General features: G+C 46.2%; 1 protein-coding gene across 15 annotated transcripts in view; it reads right to left on the minus strand.

Moving 5' to 3' along the window:
* Nucleotides 1-5,487, minus strand: part of GREB1L (GREB1 like retinoic acid receptor coactivator) — a 224,323-nt gene extending 218,836 nt beyond the window's left edge. For 10 of the 15 annotated variants that reach the window (XM_043539773.1, XM_043539770.1, XM_043539771.1 and 7 more), the window contains exon 1: nt 5,215-5,487. The gene's annotated coding sequence lies outside the window, so the exon portion shown is untranslated. The remainder of the gene's footprint in view (nt 1-5,214) is intronic. The other 5 variants (XM_043539778.1, XM_043539775.1, XM_043539774.1 and 2 more) reach the window with 1 other exon arrangement.
* Nucleotides 5,488-16,174: the final 10,687 nt, after the last annotated feature.

Raw genomic sequence — 16,174 nt, forward strand, 5'->3', positions numbered from 1 at the left:
TTGTTCATACCAGAGACATTCTTTTCAGAGCATTTGTAAAGGAAAGTTCTGAGAAAATAAGATTTTTTTCAAAACCTGCACTGCACAAATACAGTTGTTCCATTTTACTGAGATAGTGAAAGTTTGCTGTCATTTTACCTTTGTTAATGTAACATGACTATACAAATGACTTCAGAATATTAGAACTATTTTAATTGCTTGTTAATATCTAATAAGGTGAAGTTCACAGCACTAAGCCCACAAAGGATATCCTTGTCAACATGTGAAGGCCTACTCCTGTCTCTCCATTTGTAGCTGTACTTCACAAACAGTTCTCTTTTCCAGGCTTATCTTCTATAAACAACTGAAAATGTCTCTTCTAAACTCAACCACCTATTATGTAAGAGAATTGGTGCAAGAGTATGCAAAATTGTAAGTCCTGAAGGGGCCATATCTTCTAAAGTCAACCACCTAATACATAAGAGAGATGATGGTGCAAAAGTATGCAAAATTTGTTTAAAGTTTTGAAGAGTTTAAGGTGTAAAACCAAAGCTCTGATAGACTTTCAGATTAAAGATTTCATGACACTTTTCACAGGAGTAAAGATGTGATTTCCTGGCATCTTGCCCAAGTTCCAGGTTTTGTCAATTACCTATCCAAATGCCCCCTGTTGTTTCAATTAGACATGGTATTCTTCTTCACTTCCCATCTTGAATTACTGTGGACTGTTGCTAAGCCTGGTTAACAGCTGCCACATTTCACCCAGAGTTGGCTGCATTTCAGTGGTTGGTGAAACAATTAGAAACAGAACATACACATAGAACATAAAAGCACTTTAGCATCTTTTGGAATGAAAGATGCTACACAAAAGAAAGGCACACTACTCAAACTTCAATTTTTATTTTCATCCAGGTTAGATAACAAAGGTCCTTGTACCGTATTAAAGTGTCCTGAAAATATGTAACGGAATTATGGGGAAAGACCCATTAGATTCTCTTGTTTATCCCACTACTAATTGGTGAACTGTTTCCTACAGTTTATCCTTGAGTACTATTTCAGTCTAGTTTTAGATGACTCAGCAACTGAGTGCACAGTATTACAGTTGTCTCAACAAGAAATCTCCCCCCCCCACATATATATTTAGCCTAAAAAAATATTTTGCTCACTGTTATCCCATAACTCCTAGACATAGCTGTTTGAATTATGCTAAACAATTCCTCTCCTTCCTTGTGTTTACAAAGTGCAGCAACCCTGAATTTTCAAGGACCAGGGCTAATATTTATGGTCTTAAGAGAACTTTGAACTAGCCCTGATTTGGGGTGTGTTTTGAATTTATGCAAACATTTCACATAGCTATACTATCATCCCTTTCTTCCATGGTATAATGCCTCCGCACACAATAATAAAAAACATCACATTTTTAACCATATCATAATACAAGCTCAACATTCAACTTGTCCATTATCTCCCAGCTCTCTCAATATTCCCTCTTGCAACACAGCATACACATACTGCACTTGCAATTTACACCTGGGCTAGATTCACAAAGGAACTTAGGCGTGGTTACCTGGAACATTGCCATGCCTTGTAGGTGCCTAGAAAAATCAGTGGGATGCACAGTCCTGGGCTAGGCATCTAGCCTCCCTATATAATGAATGGAGAGGGACAAAGGCCTCAAAATGGGATTCACAAAAGCCAGCACCCTAGGCAACTCCTCACCAAAACTAGCCAATGGGAGGTGCCAAACTGAGGGGCTTGTGCTAAACCCTTCCTCTCTCTCTGAAATAGGTACCAAAATCCAAGCTGCAGAGAGGCACCTTCTTCTGCTTGGGATTCTTATCTGAAAACCGTGTCTTGGCATTGGGCACCTACCTAGTTTCATCATGAAGCCAGGAGCAAAGGAGGAAACCACCTCCCTTATAACTTTTAGCCCAGTGGTTAGGGTAGTCAACTGGGATGTGGGAGACCTTCAGTTCAAATCCACCCTCAAGCCAAAGAGGAGAAAGGATATGAACAGGGATCTGCCACCTCTCAGGTGAGTGCCCTAATCACCAGGTTATGGGATATTGTGACATGGGATTCCCCCAGTTTCTCCTATTGAAGCTGTTCCATGGTGGGTAAATAGTTAAGTCATTGGAGCCAGGGGACTGGACCCTGGATCTCCCACCTCCCAAATGACTGATCTAACCACCAGGTTATATAGTCATTCTTATGCTTGCTCACGCTCTCTCTCTCTCTGGCATAATGATTCTTTCACTGTTTATTCACAATGCAACCCCTTCAAACACATCAAAAGATCCCATATCCCAGTTAGGGCACTCACCTGAGAGGTAACAAATCCCTTCCCCCTCTTATGTAGGTCTCAGCGGTCTCCCACATGAGTACCCTAACCACCGGGCTAAAAGCTGTGAGTGTGCTAGTCCTCCATTTTGTGCAAGCCCACATATAAGGACCCAATCCAGTAGGCAAGCTCAGAGCAAACCGACTGGACTGGGCCCCACAGGCAAGTCCGGCAGACAAACCCTTACTTCTCCGCCATTTGTGCATCTGTCTGGGGCTTAGGTGTCCAGATGCCCAGCAGGGGTTGAAACACGCATGCTCAGACGCAAAAGTTTACCTGAAAAATTGAGGTGCCAAGTGAGTTTACATGCCTACAATGCTGGGTAGCAGTGGTGTGGAGGTTTTTTAGATATCAGTGAAACCTGATTCTGGGATTTAGGCACAAAGTGGCAACTAGGCACCTAAGTCCTTTTGCAAATCTAGTCCTACTGCCTTATTGCCTACTCCCAATATTTCTGGTTGGCTGTAATGTTGTAATAAACTGGGGTGACAAAAATGTGCAGAAACATGAAAAGTATTTTATACTAATATTTATTTTATTAAACACAATTCAAATACATGCTTTGCAAGCACTGAAATTTTAAGGCTATACAGCATATTTGTTAACCTATCTGAATAGTTGTATTTGTACTTTCAGGTATGAAACCAAACCCTGTTCACAGTTAAGCATGCACTTAATTGTACTCATGAGAATAGTCCATAGTCTCAGTAGGACTACTTATATAAGTAAAATTATGCATATGTTTAGGTTCCATTACATGATTTTTCTAAACTTGAAAGCATTACATGATTTTTCTAAACTTATTATCTCCTAAAAGGCTGAGATTTTTATACAGAGATTTTTTTCTTCCCTTGCAAACAAAATAAAATCAAAATGCACCAATTCCATAGCTTTTTGTTTTTAAAAGAACTTGACTAGCAATTTCTCTTGGATAAGGGTTTATTAATGTCTTCAGAGAAAATAAAGTCTCTATACCCCACTAATTCCATCATGGGGAAGTAATATTGAATTATGTTCACATAATAGGCTTGGCAATCAATACAAGGCCCTCACGTTTATTTATAGGTCAAATACAAAACAACAGAGCAAAAATAAAGCAGGCTATACTGTATACTTAGGCCTTTCAGATGAAAAACTGCTGAAATCCTTCTACCAGTCCTTCAGCCTGGTAGGGCTTTGTGAAGGGCCACCCAAACTCTCTCTTATCAGGTCAAGTGCAAGAAACTCTTGTCAACAGGAGTTAATACCTAATTGAGTCTATTAGCTCTAAATAATTTTAAAAAATCCTTCATTTGTGACTTCCACTAACTTCAACTTATGCAAGACTATTGTTCTCGTCTAACATTTTTATTTAGAATTTTAAATAGTTTTAATTATATTTCATTTGAATTGTGTCACGTGTGTGGAAAAGATAAAATTAAGTAATATATTTCCTGAAAAACATTTCTTTCATGAGGAAGCCACCACAGTCACTAATTCTGGGAAACCAAAAGGCATGTTTTGATCTCACCCTTTCAAGGTATTTGCCAAAGACAGTAAACATTTATGGTCCTGATCCTACAAACACATATGTGCTGAACTTTGAGTATGTGACATAATGTGCCTAAAGTTCAGCATATGCATTAGTGTTTGCAGGTTTGGGGCCTAAGTGAGCTGAGGCAATTAGTCTACCCTCCAAAATACTTTCAGGTTCAAACACTTCTCCATATAGTTAAAGCAAATATGATGGGTTAAAGCGTTGTTCTTACAGATATTTCAAAATAATAAAAGGAAATTATTTATAAAAGGGTGAAATTTTCAGATTACTCAGATGCTTTTTGAAAACTGCATCCTAATTCACTTCAGAACCAGTTTCCCAAACTTGTTTTACACGAGCAAAGAAGCCAGGCAAGTGAGAGAATGTGACAATGAAGGAAATCACTAAAAAGAAAGCCAGGTTGTACTTCAAAGTGACAAGAGGTACGCTGTAGTTTAGCAGACATATTATGATCAAAAGCATTTGCCTTTTTTTTAAATCATGTGGAACTTCTTAAACTAAGCATCGCTAGACAATCCATGCAAATAAAGACTAAAGCCAAAATAAATTAATCAACAGCAGCATTAGGAAAATACTACGCAGCCATCCTCCCATTATTTATATATCCCTTGCCCCACGTCTCAGAGTAAAACTACGGTCACCTCCAACTGTCAACACATCAGTGCGGTTTTTGCACACAGCAAATGATCTCAAAACCATACAGCAAAAGAGCAAAGCCCAAGTGCGCCTTCATTGTCAACATGAGCAAAATGCGAGCTCGGACGTTTCGGGAAACGTTCATCAACAAACCCCACCCCAGGACGGACCTGATCCACCCCCCTTCCCTGACACTAGTTTATTAATCGAGCCATACCGGCATCTCGCTAACAGCAACGCAACTGAGCCGCCTATTGGCGAGCCTTTGGCCTAGTAACTTTTGGGGAGGAAGAAGCTGCAGAAGAACCAACCACCTGCAACCCCCCCGCCCGAATCCCTCCCACGCCCAGCGGCGCCTCCGCGCCACCCTCCCTCCTGAGGGGTTTACACGCCGCTCCCCGCCCGCAGCTGAGCGTGCCCCGCTGGGCCCGTCCCGGCCAGCGCGCTATTGCCCTGAGCGCAGCGCGGTAACAAAGGGCCGGAGCCCCGGAGGGCTGATGCGCAGCCAGGGTAAACAGGCGTTATGCTGACAGAGCTCAATGAACGGAGAGCCGCCCCCCTGCAGCTGCAGCCCGCTCCGCGCTGCCGGGGTGACTGACAGAGCGAGCAGCGGACCCCGCTGCCTGCCTCTCCTCCGCTAGCTTTGTGTCCTCCCCAGCGGGGCCAGGAAAGGCGAGCCAGGGACCCCGAGCCGCAGGGCCCGGCCGGGGCCGCCCCTTACCGTGAGGGGCGGAGAGACGGGTCCGGCGCGCTCCGAGCCCCCCAAAGCCCCCTTTTCCCCGCACGCCGAGAGACTGCGCTGCGAAGCCCCTTCCTGCGCTAGCGCCGCTGGTTTCTCCCGCTGGGTCTCGGGCGCTCCGGCTGGAGGAGGGGAGCGGAGGGGAGGGGAGGAGACGGGGGCGGACCCCGCAGGTGCCGCCCCTCCTGCTCTGACAGCAGGGGAACCGACTCAGCTGGGGGGCAGGAGAGATGGGGGGTGGGAGCGCGACAATGGTGGAGCTGGGGTTGGTCAGGGCCGGGGGCCCGGGTTGGTCAGGGCCGGGGGGGGGTGAGAGGTGGAGCTGGGGTTGGTCAGGGCCGGGGGCCCGGGTTGGTCAGGGCCTGGGGGGGTGAGAGGTGGAGCTGGGGTTGGTCAGGGCCGGGGGCATGGGTTGGTCAGGGCCTGGGGGGGGGGGGTGAGAGGTGGAGCTGGGGTTGGTCAGGGCCGGGGGCATGGGTTGGTCAGGGCCTGGGGGGGGGGGGTGAGAGGTGGAGCTGGGGTTGGTCAGGGCCTGGGGGGGGGGGGTGAGAGGTGGAGCTGGGGTTGGTCAGGGCCTGGGGGGGGGGGGTGAGAGGTGGAGCTGGGGTTGGTCAGGGCCTGGGGGGGGGGGGTGAGAGGTGGAGCGGGGGTTGGTCAGGGCCTGGGGGGGGGGAGGGGGGGTGAGAGGTGGAGCTGGGGTTGGTCAGGGCCTGGGGGGGGGAGGGGGGGGGAGAGGTGGAGCTGGGGTTGGTCAGGGCCTGGGGGGGGGAGGGGGGGTGAGAGGTGGAGCTGGGGTTGGTCAGGGCCTGGGGGGGGGAGGGGAGGTGAGAGGTGGAGCTGGGGTTGGTCAGGGCTGGGGGGGGGGGAGGTGAGAGGTGGGGCCCGGGTAGGTCAGGGCCGGTCCCCGCGGGGGGAGGTGAGAGGTGCAGCTGGGGTTGGTCAGGGCCGGTCCGGGGGCAGGGGGGGAGGTGAGAGGTGGAGCTGGGGTTGGTCAGGGCCGGGGGGGGCGGGGTGAGAGATGGAGCTGGGGTTGGTCAGGGCTGGGGGGGGGCGGGGAAGGGGAGGTGAGAGGTGGAGCTGGGGTTGGTCAGAGCCTGTCAGCGGGGGGTGGGGGGAGAGGTGAGAGGTGGAGCTGGGGTAGGATGACCAGGTGTCTGGTTTCGGACCGGAACACCCAATCAAAAAGGAATCCTGGCGGGTCCGATCAGCACAGTGACCAGGCTGTTGAATGTCCGGTTTGCAGCGCCACAGCAAGGCTGGCAGGCTCCCTGTTAGCGCCGCAGCTCCTAGGTCAGGAAGCAGCGAGCATGTCTGGCTCCTAGCCTTAGGAGCTGCCGGGGTGGGGTGGTCCACATGCTGCCCTGCCCACACACAAAGGACACAGCTGCATAGGGCACCAGGAAATTTGGGGCACCAAATTTCCTGGTGCCCTGCATAGCTGCATGTTGCTCCTGCCCCTGGCCCTGCTCTGCCCGTGCCCCGCCTCTTCCCGCCCCTGCTCCAATTCAGCCCTGCCCCCACTCCCCTAAGGAGTGCGGGCAGGGCTGGGCCTGCGCTCACTGGCAGCGGGAAGTGCAGTGGCCTGGCCCCAGCCTTGCCGCTGGTGAGTGCTCGGGGGAGGTTCCCCACCACACACACCCCACGGGGGGGCCTGCGTAGGGCCCCAGAATAGCTAGGGACAGCACTGCCTGCAGGCATAGCTCCCATTGGCTGGGTCAGGGTAGGAGAGGAACTAGCGCCATTTGCGAGCGCTCAGCAGGAAGCTGTTCAGGGATCACATGGCGCACGCTTCTTCTGTTGCTGCCTGGCCCTCTTCTCCTCGTGCGGCTGGGCTCAAGCTGCAGCGCGTGCCCTGCTGTGAACCACGCGGTCTGTCGCCCCATTGCCAGCACCCAGGAGTTGGAGGTATGTGTATCCCCATCCCTGAATGCTGGGAATGGGGGCTGGACCCCCATCCCCTTCACTGCATATGTCCCCACCACCCACACTCCCATCCCCCTCACTGCATCCTTCCCCATCGCAACCCCCCCACACTCCTATCCCCCTGTCATTGCATCCCTCCCCTGTCCCATCCCATCCTGACCCCCACATCTACCCATCCCAGCCCTGTACCCCTTACAGTGCTCTCCCACCCATTCTCTCCACCTCCCAGAGCCACCATCCCCATGACCATCACCCCCAACACCCCTGCATTCCCATCCACCCCACATACCCCCCCATACCACCTCCTCTCTCCTTCACTGCCCCCTCTCACCCCCATCTTGCTCTCGTCCTTCGCCTTTTCCCATCCCCATCCTCTCTCCTCCACCCCCACCTTTTCCCGTCCAGCCTACCCTCCTCCCTTTCCTGCTGGGTGATTTAGGCAGCCCCTGGAAAAGTGTAGGAAAAACTGTCTCTGTGTAGGCAACTGTGCGCATGCATGCATTCATTGTATGTGTGTAAGAAACCGTGTGTCTTTGTGTAGGAAGATGCATGTATTGCCATATGTGTGTGTACCTGTGTGAATAAAATTAGCAGCCAAACTTTGACTTTTATTCCTTTTGCTGGCTTGCACACAAAAAAATTGATGACATAAAATGTGTGTGTATTCATTTCATAACAAGTTTTTAAAAGAGAAAGGAATTCTAAAAGAAATGTATTATTTCTTAAAAGGTGACTGTTGTTGACTAGTAATTGCAGAAGAGCCAATGTATCATACGTTTCTCCCCACCTTTGTCTAGCTATGTACAGGGTTGGGGGTGGGGGAAGAAAATTGGAGCTTGGGGTGGGGGTGGTGGTGAGAGGTGGAACTGGGTTTGGTCAGGGCCTGTCATGGGGCAGGGGGTGAGAGGTGGAGCTGGGGTTGGTCAGGGCTGAGAAGAAAGGTGGAGCTTGGGTTGGTCAGTGCCTGTCATGGGGCAGGGGGTGAGAGGTGGAGCTGGGGTTGGTCAGGGCCTGTCGGGTGGGAGGGGGAAAGGTGAGAGGTGAAGCGGGGGGGTGGTCAAGGCAGCTGAAGAAATTCAGACATCTACACACAGATTGCGAAGCGGATGCTAAGCCTGGGGCACAACGGTGCTAGATGAAAGAAAAGGAACATTGGCAGGCATATCAGAAGGCAAGGGAAGACAACAAAGCTGAGGCCACCCCACAGACCTGCCACTTCTATAACTAATAGCATGCCACACTTGGTGGGGACAATGCCAGCCCCCCAAATGTAACTGTGGACACTTTGCATGAGCCAGGAACAGGGAGCACTGCAGTACGTAGTGGGGCTAGGAGGACAGGACACCAAAAACGATGCAAACCATGCCTGCCAGGTGAGCACAGCAGATGAAAGGGATGGGATCTCAGTAAGTGTATAGATGCGTTATTCCTTATAACCCTGTTTGTTTCCCTTTTCAGTGACCAAAACCTACTCCCTTCCTTCCGCCTCCTTTCTTTTATTTTTAAAAATGGTGCCCATCCATGCATCTAGCAAGCAAAGGCATAAACCTTTGATTCCCCAATTTATTTGTAAAATGTTTGAAAATAAATTCAAAAACAGTCCACATCTGATCATGGTCATGTTTTTCTAATCAGCAGCCTTTGGCAAAGTGACCTTGAAAGGTGCCCCTTCCACACCAGTTGAAAGTCTGACCGACATCTGGCAAAAAAAGAAGTAAACTAGGAAGGATATCCTCTGTGAGATCCTCCAGTCCTTTACAGCCGTGAACAGAGACTGGAGGGGCTGAATGTACAAGACCAGGGAGGACTAAGAACTGCTGGAAGAGAGTCAAATAGACTGAGAGGTGCAGCAGGAAGTGCACTATGATATGGCTTTGATCAGGTAACAAACACAAATGTTGCAGAATATTACTAAGTTACATGTCCAAAGATCCCAAACACAGCAGCCCGTGAAATCCATGAACGTGTTCCCTGCACTCCCTGTAATAGAACGCAGCATGGCATCAACCCTTACCCCCTACCACTCCACACCAAAGGAAAACAAGGAGAACCATGACTACACTACACTCCACAGGATCATTTGCAAAACAGCCACAGGATCATTTGCAAAACACACCACATTACCTATGTGTTTTTAATATGTAAACATGTAAGCCAGAGGTCTGAATGAGCTCTCTCCTGCCATCTATTGATGAACTGGAGGAAAAGACCTCACGGAACAGACCTTATTTGCATACACCCACCTGCTCTGCCAAGATGATCGTTTGACATACCTGCTTTTCCAAAGTGATGGATTTTGGCTGTTTTAGGTTAAAATTCACACAAGTCATAAAATCAGCTGTAATTAAATGTTGTTACCTCTATTGTATGACTAAAGGACAGCAGAACTGTATTTAACTAACTTCACTTGCTAAGCATAGGGTAATAAGCCACATCCAACTGCAAGACAAATGTCCCTACCTGGTGTTCGAGGGTTCTAGCTCCCATTTGATGAGTCTTTTTTAGTGTTTTAAGGTAGAGCTCATTAGAATCAATTCAGAAACTTCTTTCTTAATAACTACGAGAGCTGATATGCTGATTTAGGAACTGGGCCTTAGGCCTGGTATGAGGACAGTGTTGTGGTGAAAGAAATGCAGAAGAGGTAGTAGTAGTGAGGTTCTCTACTACCCAGTGAACTCACTAAGGTCTGAAACAACTAAGAACTGGACTAGGTGGTGGAACATCAGAATGCAGTATTACGGCTAAAGGCGGCATGGTGAAAGATGTAGCAGTAGCATCGAAGGCACCCTTTACTCAGCAAATCCTAAAGTTGTGATTACTGGTAGCTGGGCTAGGTGGTTATGGTGCTGTAGGACCGGACAGGACCAAGGACATTGCAGAGGAACAAAAAGCGTCAAAGACAGTGGCAGCAAAGCAACAGCAGTGGAGGCAGCTGGAGGTCAACCCATCTGAATGCACCCCTGGACTCAGGGATTTTGCTCACCTTGGACAACCACCATGATTGGGGTACAGCAGAGGGAAAGGGGGAGTGGTGCATTAAAGAGATATTTGTCCATTGTTATATGCAGTGTTGCTGTAGCTGTGTCGGTCCCAGGATATTTGGGAGACAAGGTGAGTGAGGTAATATCTTTTATTTGGGCCAATAAAAGATCTCACCCACCTTGTCTATTTGTCCATTGGACTTTCACTCCGCGAGGTAGGACACTGAGGCAAAGGACTACTGCCAAAGGTAATGTGGGATGTGTATTTACTTATTGTTTGCATACTTAATCATTGTTGCTGTGTTCCCTCTCCCATTAAAAAAAGTCTTTTTTGTTGTTGTTGTACATAGACTCAGTGCTTGCAGGTGGGGAAGTATTGCCAATGAGAGGTGCCAAGTGCTTTTCCCAGATATCTGAGTGGGAGTTGAAGCCTGTTTTGTAAGAGGAATCCCTAGACATTGACGGCAACCCTTGTTGCTGCTGACACCATCTGGCAGAAGGGTTATACAGTTTTTTTTATCTTGGTTTTTATAAGTATCCTATTATAGTGCTGCTGAAATGTTTTTAACTTTGTGTAGTTGAACTTTAACTTTGTCTCCTGTTTATTTGCACACAATAAAATTACATTTTGTGAAATAAGGTATATTAATTAGTTAACACCAAGCATAAATGTCACATTACAAAAAGTAGAGGTTTTAATGAATCACAAATTGAGAGTCAACACTGTGATTCAGTTGTGAAAAGGGCTAATATCATTTTTGGGTGTATTAATAGGGGTGTCGTATGTAAGATGAAGGAGATAATCGTCCCACTCTACTTGGCACTGGTGGAGCCTCAGCTGGAGTAGTGTGTCCAATTTTGGGTGCCACAGTTTAGATGTGGACAAATTGGAGAGTCCAGAGGAGATCAAACAAAAATGAAAAAGGGGTTTAGAAAACTTGACTATGAGGAAAGGTTAAAAAAAACTGGGCATGTTTAGACTTGAGAAAAGAGAACTGATGAGGGACCTGCCAACCATCTTCAAATATGTTAAGGGCTGTTATAAAGAGGATAGTGGTGATCAATTGTTCTCCATGTCCACTGAAGGGAGGACAAGAAGTAATCTGCTTCATCTGCAGCAAGGGTAGTTAGTACTCAGTTTAGTAAGCCCTACGTTGTTTTGCTATGGATGAAAACAAGTATTTGTCCTAATCAAAGTTACTCCACATACTCTTAGGGTACAAGATGAGTTTTCTGGAAAGTTACAAGTAAATATCTTCATTAGCTCTGCACAAATTGTTAGGACCCTCATGCCATTGAGCACTTTATGCCCATGGCGTTATTGGTATTCTGTAAAGTATAATTAATTGGTATCAGTGTTGGTCTCTGGAGATAATGTTGTAACGTGAAACCAAATAGAAAGACATTTAGATCATTAAAATATTACAACAAATTACATTGCTTAACAATGCATAGAAATCAAAAAGTGTTCAAGGTTTAGGCATAGAGTATGTGACATTCAAAGCTGGGTTATTCTGATCTAAAATACTTGCAATATGTTTAACTCAGTTCGTGTGTGTGTGTATACTGAAGCATAATTTTTCCTCTATCAGCAATGCAAATTGTTTAATATCACTGAACAGTATTTACTATACTAGTTAGAATGTTCCGATGTTACTCAGAACTACTTCCTATTTCATCTTGCCCCCAAATTGATGGACACTTCCTATAACTACACTGTCCAGGGTTTAGAATGGAGAGGACAGAAATGTCACATCTGAAGTATTGTAGCTTCATGACTGGATGTTTTTTGCCCCCTCTTTAAATTTCTCCTCACTTTCTCTGTTTCATTCATACCAGCCTAGGATTTGTAAATCAACAGGAACCAGATCCGTTCCAAGCACTACTTTCCACAAAAATTGGCCAACAGGAGGCAAGCAGGATAAAAATAAAAAGCACTTCCCTTCCTCTGTGGAGCTGTGTGTGTGAACTGCACATTTCCCAATCTTGCTGGCCTCTGAACTGAAATACTTTGATCAGGAGTTCAGCTCAGAACCCTCTCTTGGCTAGAGCTTACATTTATATCTCACCTAGAGATGATGCAAACATTCACTGATAACTGGATTCATCTGTACTCAGAGGGGGTAGGTTAGGTGTTGCAGTCCTATTAAAATATTAGTCTCTGCTATGCTTTGCTTGCTGCATATGAACTAAAACTCTAGATTTCCATACTAAAAAATCTAGGCATGCTAATGTTTCACTTTGGTTCTCCTTTCGAACTAATCTACCAAAATCTGAATATTTAATGCAGGTAAAGGTTAATATTAATATTCCCTGGGCCTGACCTTGCATCTGTTTGAAGTCAGTGTCAAAGTTCTCAGTTATCTCATTGGTACATGATCAAGCTCCATAGGGATCAATACTTCTTTGTATGATGCATCTAAACAAATGTTGTGGATCTGCATGAATCTTAGCACTCTGTATTTACTATTTGTTGTATATACTCTTAATATTAATAGTACTGCAGTATCTTTGAGAGGCACCTCTATGTCAAAATGCATAAGGGATGTTCCTTGCCCCAAAGAGCCTATATTCTATGTAGACAAACCAGATAAAGGAGAGGGGGGAAAAGTACTGTAGTAGAATTAATCAGATTTCATAGATGGGGAACTGAGGCACATACAGATTATGTGATTTGCCCAAGGTCATGCTAGATGTCTATGACAGAACTAGGAAAACAATGTAGATCTCCTAAGTCCCAATCCAATGCCTTAACTACCAGGTCATTCTTTCTCAGCTTTTCTGTGCTTACTGCATTATTGAAAATCCTCTAAAAATAAACACTTTTTTTTAAAAAGTGTCTATTTGCATCAAGGTTTCTGGCATTAGTATTCAACACTGCTGCCACAGAGAGAAGAAATAGACACGAGATAAGACGCATGAAGATGAGAGAATGTTAACATACTTCCTTTATCTCTCCTTCCACTGAATCACTCTCGCAATAGAGCCTAAATTGAGCAACTAGCCTGTAAGATGATTTGCTGCTGGTTTTGCAGCGGCACAGAGTCAGTTAAGCTGTCTGTTTTAGACACATAGAATGTGTGTTCTATATCTGCTGCTAGCCAGCCAGTAGATAGATTTTGTAGAATGGACAAAGTTAATGGGACAACTATTTCAAAGAAAGAAAAATGTCACATCATTTTCCATAACTATGAGGGAGCCAGTCCTTACTCTCCCAATGGACTATTGCCCCTAACTATTTCCCAGTCCTTCTGACTCTAGAGATTACTTTCAGATTCTTCCATTTTTTACAGCAAGCTAATCAATAGTTTGGACTATAATGACAGCTCTTTTTTCTCAAGTTGGCAACTGGCATCTCTTGTCTTGCAAAAGAGAGATTTTTGATAGTGAATATGCTGGTGAATATACCAGTAGCAGCAGAAAAAGATGTTAGCATGCCTACCTCAAGGTTGGTGGTTGAACCAGAAGAACTTGTAGAACGTGTGAGATTGGGTTCACAGGAGAGTTGATGATCAAATCTCTTTTCTGGACGTTTTCCTTTTCTCCATTATGTTTGATATTTTTGAAGTAGAATTTTGTTATAGACTATTAGGTAGAGCTCTGAAGTATTGGCTCTGAAAACACTTAATTTGCCCCTTTTTTATATGTAGAGCTACTGTGAATAAAAGGAGCAGTTTGTGCTAAAGAATGTTGTGTTAGTTAAAACTTGTCAAAGTTGAGCATGAAGTTGACACTTTTTGTGTAAATTTTGCATAAGATTTTCACAGTGCATTTTTGAGATTTCTACCTAATCAATCTAGTGCTCCTGTAATTACAGGGTCTAATCTAGATGTGACTTTTGAGTATGGTTGATTGAAACTGGTCACATGGTTTAATTCATATAGTTCTGGTTCTCTGATTGTCAGAGCCTATCTCTGGAGAGTTTGCAGAAGCCATTTTGAGTTCTCTTAGAGAGAAGATGTAATGTTCCACTCTGTAATACTCAGCAAGATGTTGTTTGTACATTTTGTTAATTAAAATTAAAATGATAAAGGTTGGGAACTGATTTTCAGTTTACCGGAGAAACTTGTTGTTCAAGTTTAAATAATTCATAAATCTCATGTGTTTTGATTGTCTATTAAAATATGACAGAGGTAACCTAACAGTAGTTTTCTGCATGTGGCATGCTGCTTCATCCTAGCTGTGAGGGATTTCCACAGATCAGCAAAAACATGGACAGGACAATCACAATCATGAGGTCCTGTAAGATCTTAGCCACTTTAGCTACTTCTCAGGCTCTGGTACTTGGCATAGTATTTTCTTAAGGAGATCCCGATGCAAGGTGGCATTCCTAGCCACCAGAAGAAGCAGGAACTAGTGATACAGAGGAATTCTGCACTATATGTGTCAGAAATACTTTATGAATAGCGCGTTGTGAAACAAGGGTTTGTAATACTCTCTATCCAGGTTCAGGAGAACACCAGTTTTCACCTGGTATCTGCAAAGTTGTTTCTTATGGAGAGTATGTGTACTATCTTATAGGCATTTGATGATAGCATAAACCTGGTGAGTGGTGATTATGCTGGTATCAGCCAAGTTATACTACCCTTCTTCCTAGTGGAGAAAAAGATTTTCTCAGTGATTCAGCAATATGAGTAGGCAGATGACAAAACGGTGCTATCGCTATTGAAGGAAATGTAGTACATGCTACAGAATAATTGAGAAAACAGCAACATGCAGAAAGTACTATATCATTTCTGTCTACCTTGATCTACAATTTTAAAACACCATGACAAATTGTGGAGGGCAGAGAGGAAATATGATGTCTGAGAAGATGAGTGAGATGGATAAACATGCAGGTGTGAGAGGGAAGATGATTGTTGAAAGAAAAGGGGGCAAAAATGTGCCGCTGACAGAGGGGAAAGAGAGAAGAGAAGGGCAGGGCAAGTGTTAAGAGAGGTGGCCAAAGTATAGTAGAAAATGTACATGGAAAGATAGAGTGGAAATTGAATACAGAAGATTAATAGATTTTTAAAACCACAAGGGAGAAACTTTTAGAAGATATGCATGGATTACAAAAATAATCCAGTTAATCACTTTCAATTTAATTAATGAAATGAGATGTCATTTTATGTGCTTTGAAAAAGTGCTCAAACACATTTTGGACATTTCCCCTCCATGTTGTGTCTGGCAAGGATTGGTTACAAACTTTTGGAAAACTATTTCAAACCTAATTTTGAGCCTCAGTATAGACAGGGCCTGGCACAGAATACAGACTTGTGAGGGTAGGAGGGAAAGCGTTTAGTTTTTTATGTGAAAGCACTCACCATGATGAATCTGCAGTAAGAGCCCTTCTGAGATCCGTTTACGTTTCAGCCACCCTCAAGATCAAAGGTGGGCAAACTTTTTGAGCTGAGGGCCACATCTGGGTGGGGAAATCGTATGCACGGCCGGGGCAGGGGGTTGGTGTGCGGGAGGGAGTGCGGGGTTGCGGTGTGCAGGAATGGGCTCAGGGCAAGGGATTGGGGCAGAGGAGGGGTGAAGGGTGTATGGGGGTCTCAGGGAAGGGGGTTGGGGTGCAGGAGGGGTGCAGAGTGCAGGAGTGGGCTCAGGGCAGGGGTGCAGGAGGGGTGCAGAGTGCAGGAGTGGGCTCAGGGCAGGGAGTTGGGGTGCAGGAGGGGTGTGAGGTGCAGGCATGGGGCTTAGGAAAGGGAGTTGGGGAGCATGGTGCAGGAGGGGTTTGGGCTCCGGCCCGGTGCTGCTTAACTAAAGCGGCTCTGGGATGGCAGTGGCATGCACCGGGGCCAGGGCAGGCTCCCTGCCTGCCTGCCCGCCCTGGCCCCACATGGCGCCGCTCTGGGAAGCGGCCGGAACCATGTACCTGCGTGGCCTCTGGGGGCGGGAGGGGGCACAGGGCTCTGCAGACTGCCCTTGCCATGCCTCCAGGTACCTCCCCGGAAACTCCCATTGGCTGCGGTTCCCCGTTCCTGGCCAATGGGAGCTGCAGGGGGCAGTGCCTGGAGGCAAGGGCAACACATGGAGCCCTCTGCGCCTTCCCT

This window comes from Chelonia mydas, chromosome 2 (assembly GCF_015237465.2).
Source record: "Chelonia mydas isolate rCheMyd1 chromosome 2, rCheMyd1.pri.v2, whole genome shotgun sequence".
Classification (NCBI taxonomy): Eukaryota; Metazoa; Chordata; order Testudines; family Cheloniidae; genus Chelonia; species Chelonia mydas.